This window comes from Lepidochelys kempii, chromosome 11 (genome assembly GCF_965140285.1).
Source record: "Lepidochelys kempii isolate rLepKem1 chromosome 11, rLepKem1.hap1, whole genome shotgun sequence".
Classification (NCBI taxonomy): Eukaryota; Metazoa; Chordata; order Testudines; family Cheloniidae; genus Lepidochelys; species Lepidochelys kempii.
The window spans coordinates 46,217,115-46,238,167 of record NC_136390.1 but is presented as its reverse complement, the minus strand read 5'-3'; the positions used below and the strand labels follow the sequence as shown (position 1 = coordinate 46,238,167).

The window sequence follows — 21,053 nt, the reverse complement described above, 5'->3', positions numbered from 1 at the left end:
GTCTTCCAAGGGAAGTCGAACAGGGCCAGAGCTGGGAATAGAACCAAAGAGTCCTGGCTACCAATCACCTGGTCTAACTGTTAGAACACACTCCTAAGCTTGAGACAGCAAACGGTTAAAGGTTTATCAAAAACAAATTTATCTGGTTGATAAAGTGTTTAGTTGGAGTTGTTAACGTGTAGCACACAGCTGTTTAAATGCCAAATTCTTCATGTAAATGCTACAAGAGAGATTAATGTTGTGCTACAGTAAGTGATACTAAAGATCCTATTTATTTGAAAATTATATTTATGCTAGATTTCCATAAACTTTCACGTGAAGTCCTTATTGTCATACATACATGCTTCTGTGGCTTCAAACAGAAGAATATAATGTGCAAATTCAAAACAAACAAACATTCTTTTCCTGTGGATCCATTCACCTCTCGAGAGATGTTCTTTCAGTGGTTGCAATGAGGATCTTGATTATACCACTTAGATCTGCATGACATCTAATTGGTCTAGGCTGCTCTGTTTTGTGAAAATTCAGTCATGTCTCTCTTACATGTCTATTTTTTGTATTCCTTTTCCATTCAACTGAATTCCTTAGTATTTCTGCAGATATTGGTTTCCGATGAATGTCTAAATAAATTCAGCTGGTGTTCCTTTTTTGACTTGGACAGTTAATATGTTTTCTTACTGGTTTGTTTACAGTATCTCATATAGGATTCATAACCTTGTATAAAGAAAAGGAGTACTTGTGGCCCCTTAGAGACTAACAAATTTATTTGAACATAAACTTTCGTGAGCTACAGCTCACTTCATCGGATGCATTCAGTGAGCTGTAGCTCATGAAAGCTCATGCTCAAATAAATTTGTTAGTCTCTAAGGTGCCACAAGTACTCCTTTTCTTTTTGCGAATACAGAATAACACGGCTGCTACTCTGAAACCTGTCATAACCTTGTATGTTTCCACAGTGCCTTTCCATTTTGGAGCAAATTCCTTCCCCATGCTTCTGAATGTTTAAAATCTTTAAGTGCAACCATATCACTTACAGTTTTGGCTATTTAGAGGCAACAAGCATCTTAGTAATTATTTGGCTGGTGTAATTAGTAAAATGATAGTATCACAAATAACTCTTGCCTTAGTGCCGTTAGGAGTCCAGAAAATAATCAGAAAAGTATTTAATGTGTTTGTGCACTCAGTGTAATTTGCTATTTCATAATGTATTATACATGGAAATTTCACTTTGGGGATGGCTATTATGGAACAATAACTGGGCTGCAATAACTAGAGCAATTGCAGCTCAGCATGCTCCTAACATCTGTCTAGCCTTTATTCCAGCTGGTCCCAAGGGATGGCTCTAGCTCAGGACTATGACTTGTTCCAGTGACTGGGACTGTTAATGCAACACCTATTTCTGCAACCGGAGGTAGAAGGCACGAGATGTAATGGAGGGCATTTTAGTAGTGGTTAGTCACTTTGAGAAGGCAGCAATGTGCCTGGGTGAAGAGATCATGCAGGCATGGTAAAGTGGAGACAGTTAATGCAGGTTTTGATAGCTGTGGATTCTCACTGCCTATATGCTGACCAGCAGTTGTGGAGCAGAACCACAGGCACAGAGTGGGGGCACTACATCATCATGCAGACCTTGGATGACCGGCAGTGGGTCTTCCAACTTAGGAAGCAAACCTACATGGAGCTGTGTAAGGAGCTTGCCCTGACTTTCCAGCACCAGGACATGCAGAGGGAGGCCAGACCAATCCAGAAGTGGATTGCTATTGCCATCTGGAACGTGGTTATCCCAGACTGCTACAGGTCCACAGCTAACCAGTTTAGTGATGGCAAGTCAAGTGTTGTTGCTGTGGTGGTAGAGGTCTGTGAGGTAAATACTGCTGTGACTTACCCACAGGTGGTGAACATTGCTAATGTCCGCAAAATAATAGATGGCTTTGAGAGAATGGGATTGCCAAACTGCACCGTTGATGGCATACATGTGCCCCTTGTCTGTCCTCACACATGGGGCATGTGAATATGTCAACCAGAGAGGATACTACACATGATGATTAACCACAGAGGCAGGTTCATTAATCCTGGGATGCACCAGCAGCGTGCATGATACCAGGGTATTCTGGAGATCTGGTTTGCTTATTTGGACAAGAAGGGACTTTGTTCCTTCCCAATAATATGGATATCAACAGGTGTCTGTGCCCACTGTCAATTTAGAGGACCTGCCTATCCTCAACTGCCCTGGATCATGAAGCTGTACCCTGATTTAAGAGCACCTGGCAGAAGAAGGTTTAATTAAACACCGAGCAGTTGTAAAATGGTGGTGGAATGCACATTTATCAGGCTGAAGGCAAGACGACACTGCCTAATAATGCATATAGATGCCAGTGTGTTCAACGCCATTGGTGTTATTAGGGGGTGCTGCACAGTGCACAACATACGCAAGGATAAGGGGGAGAGCTTTTGTCAGAAGAGGGTTGAAGACAGTGCTGCTGAAGACAGGTTCAATACAGGCAACAAGAAAGTGTGCCTCTAACTGGAGCTTGTCCAGGAGAGTAAGGGAAGTAAGGGATGCCCTATGTGTCCACGTCTTTGCTTTGCACAGGGAAATGTGATTGTGTAGAGTAATGTGATTTTTTCCTGTACTATACATGTCCATTTATTTATTGTTACTTAGATTGTGAGTTCTTTGAGGTTGGGACCATCTTTTTGTTCTGATTGTACAGCGCCTAACACAATGGGGTCCTGGTCCATGACTAGGACTTTTAGGTGCTATGGTACTACTATCACTAATATTATGAGAGTCTAATAAAAGCTTTAGTTTAAACTTCCTACCTCACTCTCGTTGCACTGGGGTAGAGTGAACAAGGTACATCTGCCCATGCACACGTCCTTTCCAGAAATGCAGCAGTTAGCTCATTCCCCACCCTACCCTTGAACTGTCCATTGGCTGCACAACATGGTAGTACGAAGGAGAGTCAATTGTTGATAGCTGGACCAAGGCAATCCATGCTGGGGGCTGGCCATCAGGCTAAACAGCTACTTGAACAGTTCTCTTTGTTGCTGTTGGTCCTGCTCTCTCATCACCCTGTTGTGCTCAAAATACTCAGACACCATTCTGTCCCTGTCCTGCTACAGCATTTCCGTTTGCTCTCACTCACAGTAAATGCCTTATTTCTACCGCAGAAATATAATACTGCAAGGCCAGATCCTGAAAGATTTTGAACACCTACAAATCTCACTGAAATCCACTGGAAACTGCAGAGGTTCAGTACCTCTCAGATCCATAACTGTGCAGGGGCAGTGAAAAAAAAATGATTGATGGAAAATATTTACTAATTTTAAATTAAAAAATTAAAATAACAAACCTGAACTATCTCTAGATTGTGGCTGTGCATCAGATAAATGAAATACTTCCCAACTCAGAATAGAAATTAAGCTATTGTTAGGATGTTCCTATGATCAGGAGACCCTGAATTCAGTGCAGCTAAGATCAGAAAACTTGTCCCACCAGAAGACTTTAAATTTATATAAGCAAGTGAAGGCAAAGCCTGGCTTTCTCATACACCAGTCATCCTTTAACCCATTTCTTCAGCACTTGTTTTAGCAATCCCCCAGGAGAGTGAAGTTAGTGGTTTGATTTGTGTGCTTTTAAAGTTCAAAGCTGCATTGAACAAGAACGGTCAAACTCAGTTGGCATAAGTAGGTGCAACTCCCATTTAATCCAAGACTGAATAGATGTAAGTAGCAAACCAAGTCATGATGATTTCACATTACATAACACTGCGATCATGGCTATGTCTTATTTATGTTGTGACTTCAGCTGGTGTTGCACCCGCTTGTACAAGTGACAAATTTGGCTTACAGCTTTAACTTCTGAAAGGTCCATTGAAATAAACTATCATTACACTCTGTAACTGCATTGCAATAAAGGATGCAACTGGTGAGCATCAAATAAGTTACAACTCAGAAGGTGAGGCAAAAGGAGAAAAAAAATCAAGTGAGGTACAGGCCCCTGCCCATCGCACAGAAGAAACCTCCAATCCATAATCAATCTAATTCACTGACTAATGAAACCCTTCAAAGCTAAATCTGCTTTAAATTCAACTGCTTTGGCTCCATTTGAAAATATGTTGCAACCCCCACTGGCAATCACCACAAACTGCACACTAGTTGAATTTAGAAAAGGGCTAGTAACTATCCCATTTTTGAATTCATAAAATAAGGGAATTGTTTCCTTAAAATCTTTCATGAGGAGTAAAATAATTCAAATGTCAGAAACCTCAAGTCTTCAGTGGGATTACTCATGTGCTTAGTTTTAAATATATGCTTAAGTGTTTTGCTGGGTCAGGGTCTACAAGCCACACTTGCCAACACAGGAAGTAAAAAAAACCCCACACACGTACATTATTAAATACAGGCTCATCGGCTGTACCTCTGGCCTGTAAACATGCATAACACTTAAACATCCTGCATTAATTAAGTTTAATAGATTAATTAAATAAAATCAAGTATTAATGAAAACAAAACTGAAGTCAAACTGTGACAGAAAAGCATAATGTATCTGAAAGAAAATAATGTAAAATACAGACTTTACCATTTTTAAAATTAGAAATATGAGATGTGGTGAGTTTTATAATCAGTATCTTTGTGCATTATGTTTTATTATTATGATTTTGTTTTATTTATGGTAGCACCTAGCAATCCCAGCTGAGATTGGGCCCACATTGTCGTAGGCACTATACAAACTCATACTAAGAGTTGAAATTCCAAATAATTCTGCAGATTACATTATTTCTGATATCCTTTTATCTCTAAGACAGGGAAATTAGTACAAATTGGGTTTCTTTAACTCTAGTTTGTTTTAAGACTCTGTATAGTCATGCTGTGAATACAGGAGTCGATGAACTAAAAATGAAGTGATAATTTTTTCTCTGCAAACAGATATTGTATTACATTGCTTTCACTTTTTCTGCCTTTCTGTGTATTTGTCAGAACTAGCAGCACTGCAAATAGTCTTTCCTTATCAGATATGTATTGCTCCCAAGGACATGCTGATATCTGATTAGAACTCAAATTCTGCAGTTGGCATGAGCTTTAGTATATATTCATTATTAACCCACAGAATCCAGTAATATTGTGGGGTCACTGAGCTAAAGGCATTTTACCTGTCAAAACCTTAGTTCCGAGTTCCATGTTTATCCTAAAACAGGTGATGGTATGTCACTGACACCTAAAACATAGCAGGCAGCTACGTGCATTACATTTAACTGTTTATCTAACAATTTTAAACTTGTATACATGCTGCTTCCTCAACCCTTGTCTGCAGTGTACAAAACCATAATCTCCCAAAATGGGCCTGTTATTGCATAGTATATGCTGTCAATTATGTTGTGTGTAGTTTCATGGGACATATCTAGCAGCACACTGATAAAGCCCTGATGAACAATCTAATGCGACCCCAAAGCAAACTAAGGGTCCAATCTTGCAAGCCTTAGTGATGTTAGAAAAGCGTCTGATTGCCGATTCTGGCCTTAAAACTATATATCAAATGTGTCTGCCAGCACTCATATTTGTATTGCTTCATTTATTTTGGTTTTATGTCCCCCAGAACCTATGCCAGGCTATAGGCACTTCACATTACTTAAGAGTTCACTAAAAAGTCTAAAAATTACCAATGCTTAATGGGCTGTCCAGGGATAACAACAGAAACTGGTCCCCCATTCCCAAGTCAGAAATCCATACCAAAATTCCACCACACCCTCAACCACCTTCACCTCAAATGTCTATGAAAAATTGTATAGGCTTTACTCAAAGTCTAACAAATAAGTGTTCTGGCGGACCAATGAGGTTAGCAGATTCAAAGTCTTGGAAAAGGGCCTGTCAGGAGCCCTGTCTCTATGCCCTTGCCTGTAGCTGCTACCTTCTGGACATCCAGAAGTATCCCAGGATCCAACATGACAAACCTGTACTGCAAATGGTCACCCTTCTGCCAACTGCAACGTGTGCCAGTTCTTCCATTTCCTTCCCTGCCTCTCACCATCCTCTCACTCTTATTTGGATTGAGCCACAGCCAGCTAGCCATTGTCCACTCCGAAATGTCATACAGACATTGAATAACTCATGCCACTGCACCAGCCAAGTCAGATTTGATAGAGATGTAGAGATGGAGATGCTGGATGAGATTAGATTTAGCAGGGGAAACACAAAACTCTGACCAAGCTTTGTTAAGCAGAGAGGAATCAGTTTTCAACTATTTTGCTTTGAAATACATGCATTTGTGATATTTAAGTCTACTTACACATGGGGATGAACAAACTGGCCAGATGACAACTGAACTGAAATCAAGCCCTATTTGAAAATTTTTTTTCTTTTTCTTTTGCCTCGAGGCTTTCTTCAGCCAGGACCTGAAGACAGAATTCTCTTGAGAACCTTTCAGCTCATCTTCTGCTGCAATATCTCCATCAGAGCAAGTGAGATTTTTCTTCTCCACCCACTGTTTTGAGTAAAAGCACTGGTTGATGCAAAACAAGACTGATACCCTCCCTGACCCCTGTGCAAGCACAAGAATTACACTTGAGTCTCCAACATGACAACGCAAACAATTACCATTAGGCTAGGAGGCTGGTTCCATTTGTCTCTTTTCTGTAAGATTTCTGTATGACACCAGCTTATTTTTTACTTGGCATCTGTTTTCTGCTATTGATAGAAATGTGCTATGTTATCAGCAAAATCACCAAGCAAGTGGCATTTTCTGTACTTCTACATTTGTTGTTCAACTGCACTTGTCAGATCACACTTGTGCTGCTGGACTAATCCTTTGCTAAAGGAGGGAGAAAATACTTATCTCTGCCTGCCTCCTCCTTCTCTCATCTCAACGGCCTAACTCTTTGTCTTCTGGAAGGAAATCTATTGCCTGCAATAGCTCTACTGTAAGCCAGGTAAGTTTTTCTGAGATGCCCAACATGCTCTTGATGGCAGAGAAACTTCTTGTGAATGCAATCAAATGAGATGCCTAACGTGCTCTTGATGTCAGAGAAACTCCTTGTGAATGCGATCATTTATTAAGTTCAGAGTAACTTGTATATGTCCCTGTATTGCTTGGTGCAAAAGAAAATTGAGGAAGATGTGTATTTTAAAATACTGTTTTTCTCTTAGTAAACATGAAATATCGTTTGAGCAACCAAAGTGGATATGATTGAAAAACAAATATATTTGCCATTTGCAGACTTGTGTCTCTCAGCATCATGTGATGGGGTGTTTAAAATGCATGGCACTGTTGCAATAATTAGGAAATCGTGTTCTAAATCTAATTTTTAAAATAGGATTTTTATCCTTCTTTGCATAGCAATGCATGCAGATCACTATGTAAATCTTGAACCTAGTAATGTAGCAGTCTTCTGCACCAGACATTGTCTTAGTAAACACCAGACAGTTGGGTTCCAATAACCTTACAGTCTGATTTAAACCTTCAGTTCTGAGTTAACCTGTTTATGAGTCGCAAATATTCCAGAGTGAAGGTACCTGTTATGCAGCTGAACAATAACAACTTCACTGCTTCTAATGGAGTAGTAATGGCCAACACCAGCACAATAGGTATAGTGGAAGACTGGCAGTGAGGGAGCCCTTAACCCTTGAAATACTGACATTGTATAGACTTCCAGAGAAATTAATAATTTAGGAGAATTAAACCTTTGGAGACTGTACTCTGCTGTGCCCAGGTATTGAACACACGTTTCATAAAATCAGCCGTTGTGTAAAGACTGATATCTAGATACCAACAGATAAAATAAGAATGGATTTCCTGCTTGGAGTCTGAATTTATTTGCTTTTGTAGTTTGGTCAGACTCCTAAGAATACACTTTTAACTGCTGTATGTGAGGATTTCACTCACTGATGCCCACTGAAGCCTATGTGAGCTACACAGCTATCACCTGAGCTGTGGAACAGATTCAGGCAAATTATATAATTTGCCTTCATTTTTCATAGGTAGTGTTAGAAGTAAAACAACACCAAAAATGTTTTTCTTTTGCTAATTTGATCCCTAAATTACCAATGTGGCCTCAGATTGGGGATCGGATGTACTCTTTCTTTCAGCCATCCATTTAAACAGATCATGTCCCTGGCTGCCAAAGCAGGTGTTTGTGTTTCAGTTTGAAATTCTGCTAATTCTGAGTGTCATGCTTATGGTCACTTTCAGGCAGTGCCGATCTGTTTTCTTCTCTGCAAGGGATGTCCCCTTTTAATAAGGTTCCAAGGAAGGAACAATCACAATAAAAAGTTCATAAGGTTCTCATCTCAGGGCCCTGGTTCAGAAGTCTCAACTTGAAGTCCACAAGGCAAAGCCTCTGGTTAGGCTGGTCTCCTAGAGCTTGAGCAGAAAAACTACCAACACCTACTGTAGCCTTCATGGCTTTTACTTCCCTCTCTCTTGCTCAGCTTTCTGTCCAAATAGCCCAGCCCTTCAGTGGAACTGGGGCCTCTTGATTATACTCCCAGGCTGCCCCGGCCCTTAAAGAGGTATTATACCCCTTCACAAGGATGTTATTTAGGACACTGATGCCCTGGAAGATGTGGGACTCTAGGGCAAACTGGCTAGAAGACCAAGTATCCCACTAAGAGATGGATGAGAAACCACAAAAGAGTGCTGCAGGATAGTGAGTGACAACAGCACCATGAGGGCTGCTCTTGGACTATAAAACCATTCCAGTAGTGCTAAAGAAAAAAGGCTATATTTTGTCATTCTTAAGCTAGCAAGACTGCTATTGAAATCAGAAGGATGTTTGCCAGATGGAGGTCTGCAGAACCTGGCCCAAAATCTTTAATAGCTTTTTAGCATTATATGTTCAGTTTCTGTGCCTCTTTTCTCTCCTTTATTTATGTTAGGCAATTTTAGCATGTCTTCTCAATGTGGTGTCGAAAGGACAGAAGGACAGGAATTCTTTGCTTCAGTCTTCACGGCTGAGGATGTTAGGGAGATTCCCAAACCTGAGCCGTCTTTTGTAGGTGACAAATCTGAGGAATTGTCACAGATTGAAGTGTCACTAGAGGAGGTTTTGGAATTAATTGAGAAACTTAACAGTAACAAGTCACTGGGACCAGATGGCATTCACCCAAGAGTTCTGAAAGAACTCAAATGTGAAATTGCGGAACTATTAACTATGGTTTGTAACCTGTCCTTTAAATCAGCTACTGTTCCCAATGGCTGGAAGATAGCTAATGTAACGCCAATATTTAAGAAGGGCTCTAGAGGTGATCCTGGCAATTACAAACAGTAAGTCTAACGTCGGTACTGGGCAAATTAGTTGAAACAATAGTAAAGAAAGAAATTGTCAGACACATAGAAGAACATAAATTGTTGCTCAAAAGTCAACAGGTGTTCCCCAAGGGTTAGTCCTAGGACCAGTCCTATTCAACTTATTCATAAATGATCTGGCGAAAGGGGTAAACAGTTTGTAGACAATACTAAACTGCTCAAGATAGTTAAGACCAAAGCAGACTGTGAAGAGCTTCAAAAAGATCTCACAAAAACTAAGGATTGGGCAACAAAATAGCAAATGAAATTTAATGTGGATAAAGGTAAAGTAATGCACATTGGAAAAAATAACCCCAACTATACATACAATATGATGGGGGCTAAGTTAGCTACAACTAAACAGGAGAAAGATCTTGGAGTCATTGTGGATAGTTCTCTGAAGATGTCCACGCAGTGTGCAGCGGCAGTCAAAAAAGCAAACGGGATGTTAGGAATCATTAAAAAAGGGATAGAGAATAAGATGGAGAATATCTTATTGCCCTTATATAAATCCACGGTACACCTACGTCTTAAATACTGCAAACAGATGTGGTCCCCCATCTCAAAAAAGATATACTGGCATTAAAAAAGGTTCAGAAAAGGGCAACTAAAATGATTAGGGGTTTGGAACGGGTCCCATATGAGGAGAGATTAAAGAGGCTAGGACTTTTCAGCTTGGAAAAGAGGAGACTAAGGGGGGATATGATAGAGGTATATAAAATCATGAGTGGTGTGGAGAAAGTGAATAAGGAAAAGTTATTTACTTGTTCCCATAATATAAGAAGTAGGGGCCACCAAATGAAATTAATGGGTAGCAGGTTTAAAACAAATAAAAGGAAGTTCTTCTTCACTGAGCGCACAGTCAACCTGTGGAACTCCTTGCCTGAGGAGGTTGTGAAGGCAAGGCCAATAATAGGGTTTAAAAGCGAACTGAATAAATTCATGGAGGTTAAGTCCATTAATGGCTATTAGCCAGGATGGGTAAGGAATGGTGTCCCTAGCCTCTGTTTGTCAGAGGATGGAGATGGATGGCAGGCGAGAGATCACTTGATCCTTACCTGTTAGGTTCATTCCCTCTGGGACACCTGGCATTGGCCACTGTAGGTAGACAGGATACTGGGCAGTATGGCCATTCTTATGTTCAGAGAGTGGTCACGCTTTATCCCCAAATAAGTATGGCATGGTTCAAGAACAATTGGCTCATTGTTCAGAAGGATCTGCAGCTGTCGATGAGCTAACTGGTTGGCAAGGTGGAAACAAGATGACACTGTGGTCAGTGCATTTAGTTTAAGTCACCACTCTGTAAAGTATTTGGTCAAGGTGTCAAGGTCAGATGACAGGCAAGACCGCAGCTCCTTCTGGTTACTGCTAAGCAGATGTCTTAAGTGTACATGAGCATAGTGGCTGAGGTAGGCAGCAGGTCAGCTGTGTGTGTGTGTGTTAAAGAGCACAGGTGATACATCTGGGTTCTCTTTTGGGAAACGTATTAAACGATACTAGTTTTTAAGACAAGTTTCTTGCTCTTGGATTGTGTTATGTCCTTATTATAAAACTGTTTTTGCCATAGGTTTCCATGCAGTTTCCTTAATTACAACCTTGCATGTGTTCTGGTATCCAGGTCAAGCAATACATCTTTGCCATGAATGTTCGGTCATATTTACCGATTTGAAGCCATTTGTGCTGTCATCACTGTACCTTCAGAAAGCTCTGATTCATTGTTTGCTGTTCTCCAAAAATGTGGACCTGCTTGGCTTTTAACTATGACACATGTCTATGAAAATGACTTTTTTACATTGCCTTTATTGACAAGTGGTGAAGGATATGTAACATGTTACAAGCGTGCAAATAAGAATGCTAATACAACCCACTGATCAGTGCATGTGTCCCCCTCTGCATCTGATCCACAGGAGCTGTGGTTCTGCTACAGCTCTCAGCTCCAGAACCTAACCTTTTCTCTGAGGCTGTAGAAATTCATGCATTCAGCTTCAGAGGTCCCTAGTTCAATCCCCAGGGTTCATCAAGATGGTGGCTAATATCTGTATTAAGTTTCTAGGCATGCCCAGTGTGAACTAGGATCTAAATTTTCAATCTACCATAAACTTTAAAATCTTATGACTGAAAATAACTTGATGTGTAAACTAGCTATAACATTTTCTCATTACCATGTGTTACCCACTCCTCTTTCACAAATTATATGAAAAGACTTATTACTGCTATAACACTTTTATTGCTGAAGTGTTTGACAGATATTAACTAAAACCAATAATGATATTTATCCCCATTTTACAGATGGGAACCTCTGTATGTGAGTTTCAAATGACTTGTACAAATTGCACCAAGTAAGTAGCAATGCTGGAATTAGAACTCTAGCCCCTATTTCCCATTCTCTGTCTAATAGATCAAGTGCAATAAAAAGGAAGGATAATCCAGGGTTTAGGATGTTATCTTGGAACTCAGAAGATCTGGATTTGATTCTCTGCTCTCCAATAGACTTCCTGTGTGTCCTTGGGCAAGTCACTTGATCTGTCTGTGCTTCAGTTCCCCATCTGTAAAATGGGGATAGTAGTATGTCCCTACCTCACAGGAATGTTGTGAAGATAAACACACAAGATTATGAGGCATGCAGATACTGCAGTAATGCGGCCATGCAAATACCTTGTGATGGTTCGTGGGATATCCCCTGCCTCCAGTGTGCTTGTGATAACTGGGTGTTAGCTCCCAAACACTACCAGCCACTGAAGCACTCTCCTCCAGGCACCCATCCCCTATCATCCAGTCCCAGCTTCTGGCAATTGGAGGTTTATGGACACCCCAGAGCATGGGGTAACATCCCTGACCATCTTGGATAATAGTCCAATAATTATTTAATTATTTTTGGAACTCAGTTATACTTTTGGCCTTCATAACACCCCATGGCAGTGAGTTCCACAGATTGAATGTGCCTTGTGTGAAGAAGTATTTACTCTTGTTTTAAACCTGCTGCCTATTGATTTCACTGGGTAGCCCCTAGCTCCTGTATTATGTGAAGAGGCAAATAACTCTTCCTTATTCAAATTTTTCCATACTATTCATGATTTTATAGACCTCTATCATATCCTCCCTGTAACCACCTCTTTTCCAAGCTTAAGAGTCTTTCTAAGCTCTCATCATATGGAAGCTATTCCATATGCCTAATGATTTTGGTTGCCTTTCTGTGTACTTTTTTCCAGTTCTAATATATTTATTTGAGATGGGGCAACCAGAAACTTCCCAAACCCTCTGAAAGAAAACCTCTTTTCCACCCTTTTAACAGACAGTGCGTTATCTGTGTGCATTGTTTTGTTCAGATTATGACCCAATCCTAAAAAATCTGGCAAAATTAGGTTAGTTCTCATGCTGTTAGTGTAGTGGCTACTTAATGCATTATCTGCCTCCATAATGTTTTGTCCTGAGCCAAATCTGGCATATTATAGGGTAGGATGCCTGTGAGGTGTCTATCGATGCCATCCAGCCAATGTGTTTTATGTCTCCCAGGGAGATAGAGGTCTTTTCCATCCTGCTTGCATTGGGTCAAAGTCAAAGATAATTCTCAGAGGGCGGCTGGTAGGCATTCAAAGCAGATGACCATACCAACTTAGAGGTGTTGGGCAACCATTTGAGGGAGCAGGGCCTGTTAGAAAAGGATCTCTTCATTTGACTTGAATTCATAACATTTGATTATTTCAATCATTTGGAGATGTTCCATCTGAAAGATGTCCAACTTCTTTTCAATCTTGACAAATACAGGCAATGTTTCAGTCCCATAGAATACTGACCACCAAATCATTATTTCTCCTCAGCTTCACCTCTCTGCTTATTAGGATGTTTAGTTTGCAAAAGATGTTCTTCATGAGGTGTCCCTTAACTGATGATGCTTTTGCAGTGTGGGTTTTAAGTTCTTTTCTAGATGCCACCCTTGTTATTGACAACAGAACAGAGGTAAGTTAAATCACCAACAAACCTGGCAATGTTTAAATCAAGAGTGGATGTTTTTTCTGGTTAGAATTTCCCTGAAATAATTCCTGTTTTATAGCCTGTATTATGCTGGAGGTGAGACTAGGTAATCACAATCATTTCTTCTGGCCTTAGAATCTAGGAAACCTTCATGACAGTTGTTCCAATAATTTCAGTCTGCAGCATCAAGCCCCTATGATTTTAAACTACTTGGGGGTAGGGCTAGTTTCACTATTTTGTTCTGTATAGGTCTCAATGCACTGTCTGTGGTCAGCCACTGAAATTATCATGATAGCAACACTTCATTTCCCCAATTCAATTCTAATGAGAAAACTGGCAAATTCTACTTTTGCCTCAAGGCAGATAGAAAATGATGTTTAACGCATCCAAAGTACAAAGGTTAAGTAAAACCATAATAATTAGGTGATCATTCACATATTAACAAGTTTAGGGGGTATATTCTCCACTAAGTCCATGTGTGATTACACCTGTTGACATTAATGGGAATTCTGTACATGCAATGAAGAAAGAATATAACCATTAGTAGTAATGCAGATTGAAACAAATGTCCAAAACACAGCTTTTGAAGAAAGGGCCATTCATGCAACTCTTTGCTCTAGTGTCTGAGTATCACATGCAATTAATGACAAAAGGATGCTTCTTCATTATAATTATTTGGTATCTAAATGGAGAAGCTGGATAAATATTAACTAAAAATTGCCATTAGAAATGTAACAAACACTTGAAAGCAGATATAAAATACATTGAGCTTGGCTACAGAGTAGTAGCCCATGAGAGCAAGCTGGGAAGAAAAAACTTCAGTGTAATTTGGAAAACACACTCACAAACATGAAAAATGATTGAAAAATTGATAAAAATGTTGTTGGTTAGTCACTGACAGATACATGATGGTATGTTGAGTTGGAGACAAATTATGAGTACCATGAGGTATGAATGATCCCTTAAACAACAGCAGAAATAAATCCCTCACTGCTATCTCATCACAGTGCAGCTGGACGTGCAGCAGCAAATGAAATGTGTAAAACTATGTATGTGGATTCTTAAATATGGCTCAACTCTTCTTCACTCAGCTGACCTCTCAACGCATTTCATTCCCCCACCCCCCCCACACACACACGCACCTCACACCCCCTTACTTTACCCAATCAGCTGTAAGGGTCCCTTTCATTTACTCCTACCACATACACCCTGCTCCTGGAACCCCCCTTGTCTCTTCATTGATACACGCCTCTTTCACATCACTGCTTTAATACTCACTTCTTTCATAAGACCTATAAACTCCAAACTTCCTCCTTCATAAAGTGATGAGACAATGGTGGAGAAGGCACAACCCACTGCCAGTCCCCATGAAACAAGACAGACAGTGAACGTGCCTTTCATTGCTATCCTTCAACCGCCTTTTTATCTCTTTAGACAATAAGATTTATTCTGTACATAACCTCACAAATTGCAGTCCACATACACCTATACATTGGAAAATAAATTCTACTAAACTTCCTTGCACACCCATAGATAGATTAGGCCTTGTCTAGATTAGAGTTTCTGGTCTTGTTGAACTGGAATTAACTGACGGGGGGGAAATTCAAATCAATGACTTCAACAAAAGACCACACTGAGGCATGATCAGTCAACTAGGATTATGAACTGGTATCCAAACTCCCCACAAACCATAATCACAAAGGAAAGATCCTCATTTCACACCACCATTTAAATGGCAAGGTGACATCAAGTCAGGATGACCCTGGAGCAGTAGAGGATACACAGATAAACACACAGGTAGCCAGCAAAGCAGTGTGGGATACAGAGTGGAACATGGATTCATTCCATGGCATCTGCCATGGAACATGGGTTCATCCACACCTGTTATTTAGAAGAACACTACACATAACTGAAAACTGCAATGATTGAATATAATTTAGGCTGATTGTTTGTCATGGTAAAATGTCAAAATACTTGTTGCTTTGTCATAACAAAAATGCAAAAGTCATATTTTAAAAAAAAGTAAAATGCAGAGACACCCACAGGGTGAAATCCTGGCCCGGTAGGAGTAATTAAACGGTATGATTACATTTAGTAGTATGCCAAGCCACACTCCAGGACTGTCACTGCACTGTAGCAGTATCCACACGGGATGTTACTGCGCAGCAAGCTGAAGCTCTAACGATTTACACCCTAGCTTGCCACACAGTAATTTGCTGTGTAGACAAGACCTGAGTCCCACTGAAGTAATTTAAGTAAATGTTTACAAGATAAAGGCCCTGGTGTTTAAATATGTATTTACTAAGGGTGAAATTTTGCAACTCTGACTCATGTTGACTATTTGTAAAGTATTGCTCAACACAAGTGAGGGGTGGCAGAATAAATAAATAAAATAATGGGCCCTAATAAAATAATATAGTTCTCTATATATGTGAATTTTAAAAATCATTTTAGGAAATACCTGTTGTTGTTTCAGTATCTTCAGTGAATGAAGTTAATGTCTCTTTCAACAAGGGCTCCCATCTGAGGTCTTGATTCTGAAAATCTTTACTACCTCATCAAAACCTGAATGATAAACATCTTGTCAGTGGAAACTAACACTGATGCGGTGTTAACAGGTACTATTATGAACTTGGCCAACTCATCACTCGTTCCTTCAGTTTAATACTCTGGAGTCTATTCTGTTTATTAACATTTAAAACTGAATCTTGATTTACCTACAAAAAAGAATAACTGAAAAATGTAAGGAACAGGAAATAGAAATCTGGCAAATTCCCAAATCGGAAAACTTAGTTTAAAAAATTATAACTCAGCATTTCCCTCTTTTAGTGCTTAGATTTTGAGAATGATGTGATAGATAAATATGTGGTTATCACTTTGCAGCCTTAACTGTTTTTTGAACAAAGTTTTTTGTTTTTACATATTATAAATGCTGCCAGACAACACTTGACGTCATGCTTACCCATAACACATTCAAAATGTCACTTTCTTGGCAGTAAAAAACTTGTGCCTAGAGAAGCTAGTTTGAATATGATCATTCATAAGGTTATGTGTAGTGTTCTCTATAGTTGTAATCATACTAAAACAAAATCTTAAACCCACCGGGAGTATATAGAATTTTGACTATCAAATGTCAACTTAGCCTGCAGAAATGACAAAGTACTTCAAACAAAATGACAAAATACTTTTAAAAAGTAAAGGGCTCTCACTGGAATTCAAAATCCTGGTTTATTTCCTCCAGCAATAGTTGATCACCGCAATTACTGTTTACTTTAACAGCATCCCCTGTGCTTTAAGTTTAATGGCACTGATGCAATATAGTGTATTGTTAACCTTTTACCTGGCAATAAAGGAACAGGAAGGTTCTTATAAATAAGGCTTGAAAAATGTGACTAACAAGTTTTTTCTTAAAAAGAAAAGGAGGACTTGTGGCACCTTAGAGACTGACAAATTTATCTGAGCATAAGCTTTCGTGAGCTACAGCTCACTTCATTTTTCTTAAGTTATTTTTTGCACTTATGGAGTACACTGGTGTTAAGGTTTTACAGGCTTTTGAGTGAAATTCAGCTGTGTCTGAATTCCAAATTCCCCAAGCTTAAATCAAATTCTTGCTGTGTGCTTCTGCAAGAAGACTCTGGTGTGTGTTCTGAGCGTGCATATTTGTCTTCTTTCATTGCTATTTGTATAGCTTCTTCTGAACTTTTTTTAAGGATGACAGTGTTTACATTTGGTCTACTTTGGCTATTAGATTCTTATTATGCCCATGATTGACTCTTTCCTAGGATGCCATGTAAAAGGCTTTAAGTCTGTTAGATGTGTTATTTAAATATTTGATTTCTTCCATTAATTCATCTTCATCCCATTTCTCCTCTTTGGGAGCTTACAGCAGTAACTTGAAATATCTTAAAGACCTACAACCTTCTGGATATCGAATGGGACTAACATGGCTACAACCACACTACATTAAACAAACAAGTGGTATCTAAGGAGAAGCTAACTATGCCATGTTACAGGTCTCAGTCAGCCATAGTGGGGTTTAGGTAAAGCAGCAGCCTGGAAAGGGTCAAAAGATCCCTGCCAATCACATGGTTCAGTAAGGTACACAAAGTAGAGGAAGTTGGGGGGTTGGTCCTTTCCCCAGGACTGATTGAGGCAGGGAGGCCTATGGGGATCCTGAGCGGTGTTTTTGCTTGAGGAGTTTTGTTTTTGTTCTATTATTGCTGTGAACTATAAGCAACGCCCTGAGGAAAGGCTTTAAAAAGTACTTGAGTATGGAGTTGTTTCCCTTCCCCTAGCTAGTAAAACAGCTGACTGGCATGCACTGACCATGTCTTTTATCACATCAGTCCCATCTTCTTGGTGCTGCCAGTGACATGAGCCGTGAAGCTTCATTTGTCCATTTTTCCCATAAGTGTTTCCATGCCTTTTCCATATTTCTCCCTGCATTTGGAATGCCTTCCTTACTTTAGTCTGCCAAGCCACTCTCCTTTTCTCATTTAAATCCCTTCTGAAAGCTCGTTCCTCCATACCCACAGGAGGTGAATCACTAAGATCAGAACAGAATGTGAATCCCAGCTGCCCCATGAACTCACTTCCAGAACGCTAATTCCTTCAGTTGCCTTATGGCATTCCCCAGCCACTGACCTGCCCCAAATTACCCCTCCCAATAGTCCCACCACTCGCAGTGGCTCGCAGTGTAATCACACACCCAATTTACAGGTGTACATCTTGGCGGTTCAGTAAAAAGTTCTGCTTTTTTGAAGTAACGAAGGTAAAATAGTGACTCGCGTTGAAAACGGAAATCTCAACAGATTTTCTCATGGTATTTAATGTTTGGGGAAGTTCTATGGCCTGCATAATACAGGAGGTCAGACTAGATGATCACAATGGTCCCTTCTGGCCTTGGAATTTACACATCTATAAATATAATAGTTGCAATAGAGTTTGAGCTATGTTAGTTACAATAGGGTGCTATTTGTTCAAGAAATTCTGATGTGTCCAGCTGCTCTCACTAAGGGAGAGAAGCCTGACTGGAACTAGGAACTGAGTAAGACTGTGGCTGGCTGCTCCGAGCCTTCCAGGAGGGAAGGTAGGCCTGACACCAGAGTGGTTGGTTTTCTCAGCAATTTGCTGCTGGTGGTTGAGTCAGCCATGGCCTGGAGTGCTGCAGGGGAAGGGGTGGGTCTGACAGCTGAGCCTAGAGGGAGGGGAGCAATAATCTCAGAGGCCCTGAGACTTTGGATCCTGCCACCTCAAAGGAGGGGACTGAACATTCATAATGACCTGGCCAGATGGCTAATCCAGAAGTCACCAGAGCTGATTGGAAACTCTTTGGGGAAAGTAAGGCAGTGCAGCTGCAGCACAGTGCCCTGCCATGGGGAAGCGTACAGGAGGCAGTGTCCTGATGGCACCAAGTTACAAAATTTGGATGCAAACGTAACACCGACAGACCCCAGTCATCAGCCGGCAGGATCAAACCTGGGACCTCTGAAGCTAAACGCATGAGCCTCTACTGCATGAGCTAAAAGCCACATGGCCCTTACCTAAGACTGTGGTAGACTGATTTATCTCGGTGCCGCTTGAAGGGACAGAGCACCATACCCAGAAGGTGTGTGGGTTACACAAATACAAAATCTCTCAGAGTTAATATTGTTTGGATCCCCTACTTACAAATTTCTGAATTGCAAGCAGGCCACACCATACATTTGGTGTGGGTTTTTTGTTGTGTTTTGTTTTTTAATTTAAATAGTTGTGGAGAACCTCTTGTGGAATGCTGAATGATAGACACTGAGTCAAAGCATGTTGACTAGCAAAACTTATAAGTAGTATATGGCTGGATGGTGAAATTTTATTTCCATGTGACTAGGCAATTGAACATGAGTAGTGTAGCTAGAAATCAAAACAGGATATTTTTCCGAAGTGATTAAGCATAAATTCTTCACACTGCTGAAACGTTTTTGAGCTCATTCAGGCATCTGATAATCTGATTGGATTGCCGCCAGAAGCTAGCTCAACAGGCTTGGGTGTTTTAGCAATGAACAAATTATTGATGGAATGTGAAATTTTAAGAAAAAATGTCTGATTTTTTTTTAAACACAAATGATTGAAATCCCATTTAAAAGCAAACTCACAGGGCAGCATTCAACAACAAAAGAGAGGGGCAACCACAAATACCCAGCATTTCTGCATGTACTAGTGTCTGCAGTATAAATGTTTGTGTAATGTGCTCAAGTATGCTTTTATAGACAAGAAAATAACCAAAATATTCCATCTAATACAAACCAGGGAAAATCTACCTTTCCTCTCATCTAAGATGGTCTTCATGTTCACAGCTGAGTTTGGCAAAGCTAGACTGAAACATACTGTACTATCCAGGGCTCTGTGTATTCTATCATCTGCAGGTGCAACATACAGAATCATGCTTCAGAATCCAAGCTTTCATTAAAAAAAAATTATAACTGAAGAAAGCCTTAAAAAATATGAACAGAATGGAAACTGATACAATCTTGTCTTACTAAGGAGAGAGATTAGGAATTAGAGACCTAATAGGTCTACAGATAGGACTGAGGTGTGTGTCCCATTCATTTCAAAGTCTGAAACATAAAGATGACAAATTAAAAGTCAACAACTTTATTCACTACTGATTATTTTAGAAGAAACGTCCAGCTAACAAGCCTGTCCCCCAATGCCAGACTGCCTCCCACAATCATAATTTCATTGGCAGATCTCCAGGAGCCAAAACCCTATCTGCCCCATGTTCAGCAGTCAAAACCTTCAATTTCCCTCCAACCAATATTTGACATAATTGTGTTCACATGAAAATTTTGATCTAATATTGGCATACTGCTATTGCTGATTCTCCCCTTTACTTCTTCTCTCTGCCAAATTGAATTAAAGTAAATTAAAAGTAAAAAGTAAAAGTAAATTCCACCAATATCTTCCAAACGTTACTTTTCTAAGTAAGCAATAGCTGTAGTTGCCATAGAGATGTTACAGACTCACAATGGGGGACAGGTGTTCCACTTTATCTCAAGGCTCAAATGCCCTCCCAGTAAAGATCATCTCTAATAACACTTGGGCAGTGCCATTAAAAACATTTTGAACCCCTGGGCTTGACAGTTTCACTTCTACTGATGAGCTGAGTTTCTGAGTTGCTAGGTTATCCCATGATTCAGCTGGTGAGTTGTCAGGCCGTGGAACCTATTTAAGGTTCAGTATCTTGCTTTCATTCTTACACTGTCTCCTGCATATGGTATTTTCCTCCACATTTTCAGAGTCCATTCACTGTCCTGGTTAATGTGATTTTTTTCATCCAGGTTTCAGCAGAGTTATTTTTTAATACAGGCCAAGTTTCACAATGATCATGCTCTGGTGGTTAGGGATTTCTCCCCACTTTTCATGTACTGGAGTTTTCATCCCACAAGCAGCAGTTTTTATTTTGTAACACAGACATTCTGCAGAGAATAAGGAAGCTAGTTTCAAGGTGTTATCACGCTTGCAGGGCTGGTACAAGGAGCCTCTTTGCCTTTTAGCTATTTAGTCAATGGAGGTGAGCACCGGGAATTTAGAAGAACGCCTAAAAGATGTTTGTTATACATCATTTGATCTGCTTCCCCAAGCTTCAGTATTAATTTTTCTCCTTTTGCTCTGCTAGTTTCCTTTGGTTTCATTTCCTAATGGTAATGCTCAGTTTTGATTTACATTTTCAGTTTAGGTCAAGAAACTTGTGTAAGAAGTAGCATTTATAGACTTTAAAAAAAATCTGAGCAGCTGGGCAAACAAATTCACAGCAAATTCT

The 21,053-nt window shown here is 40.0% G+C and overlaps 1 protein-coding gene across 1 annotated transcript in view; it reads right to left on the bottom strand.

Moving 5' to 3' along the window:
* Positions 1–21,053, bottom strand: part of LOC144929126 (uncharacterized) — a 273,209-nt gene that overhangs the window by 51,171 nt on the left and 200,985 nt on the right. The window lies entirely within an intron of this gene.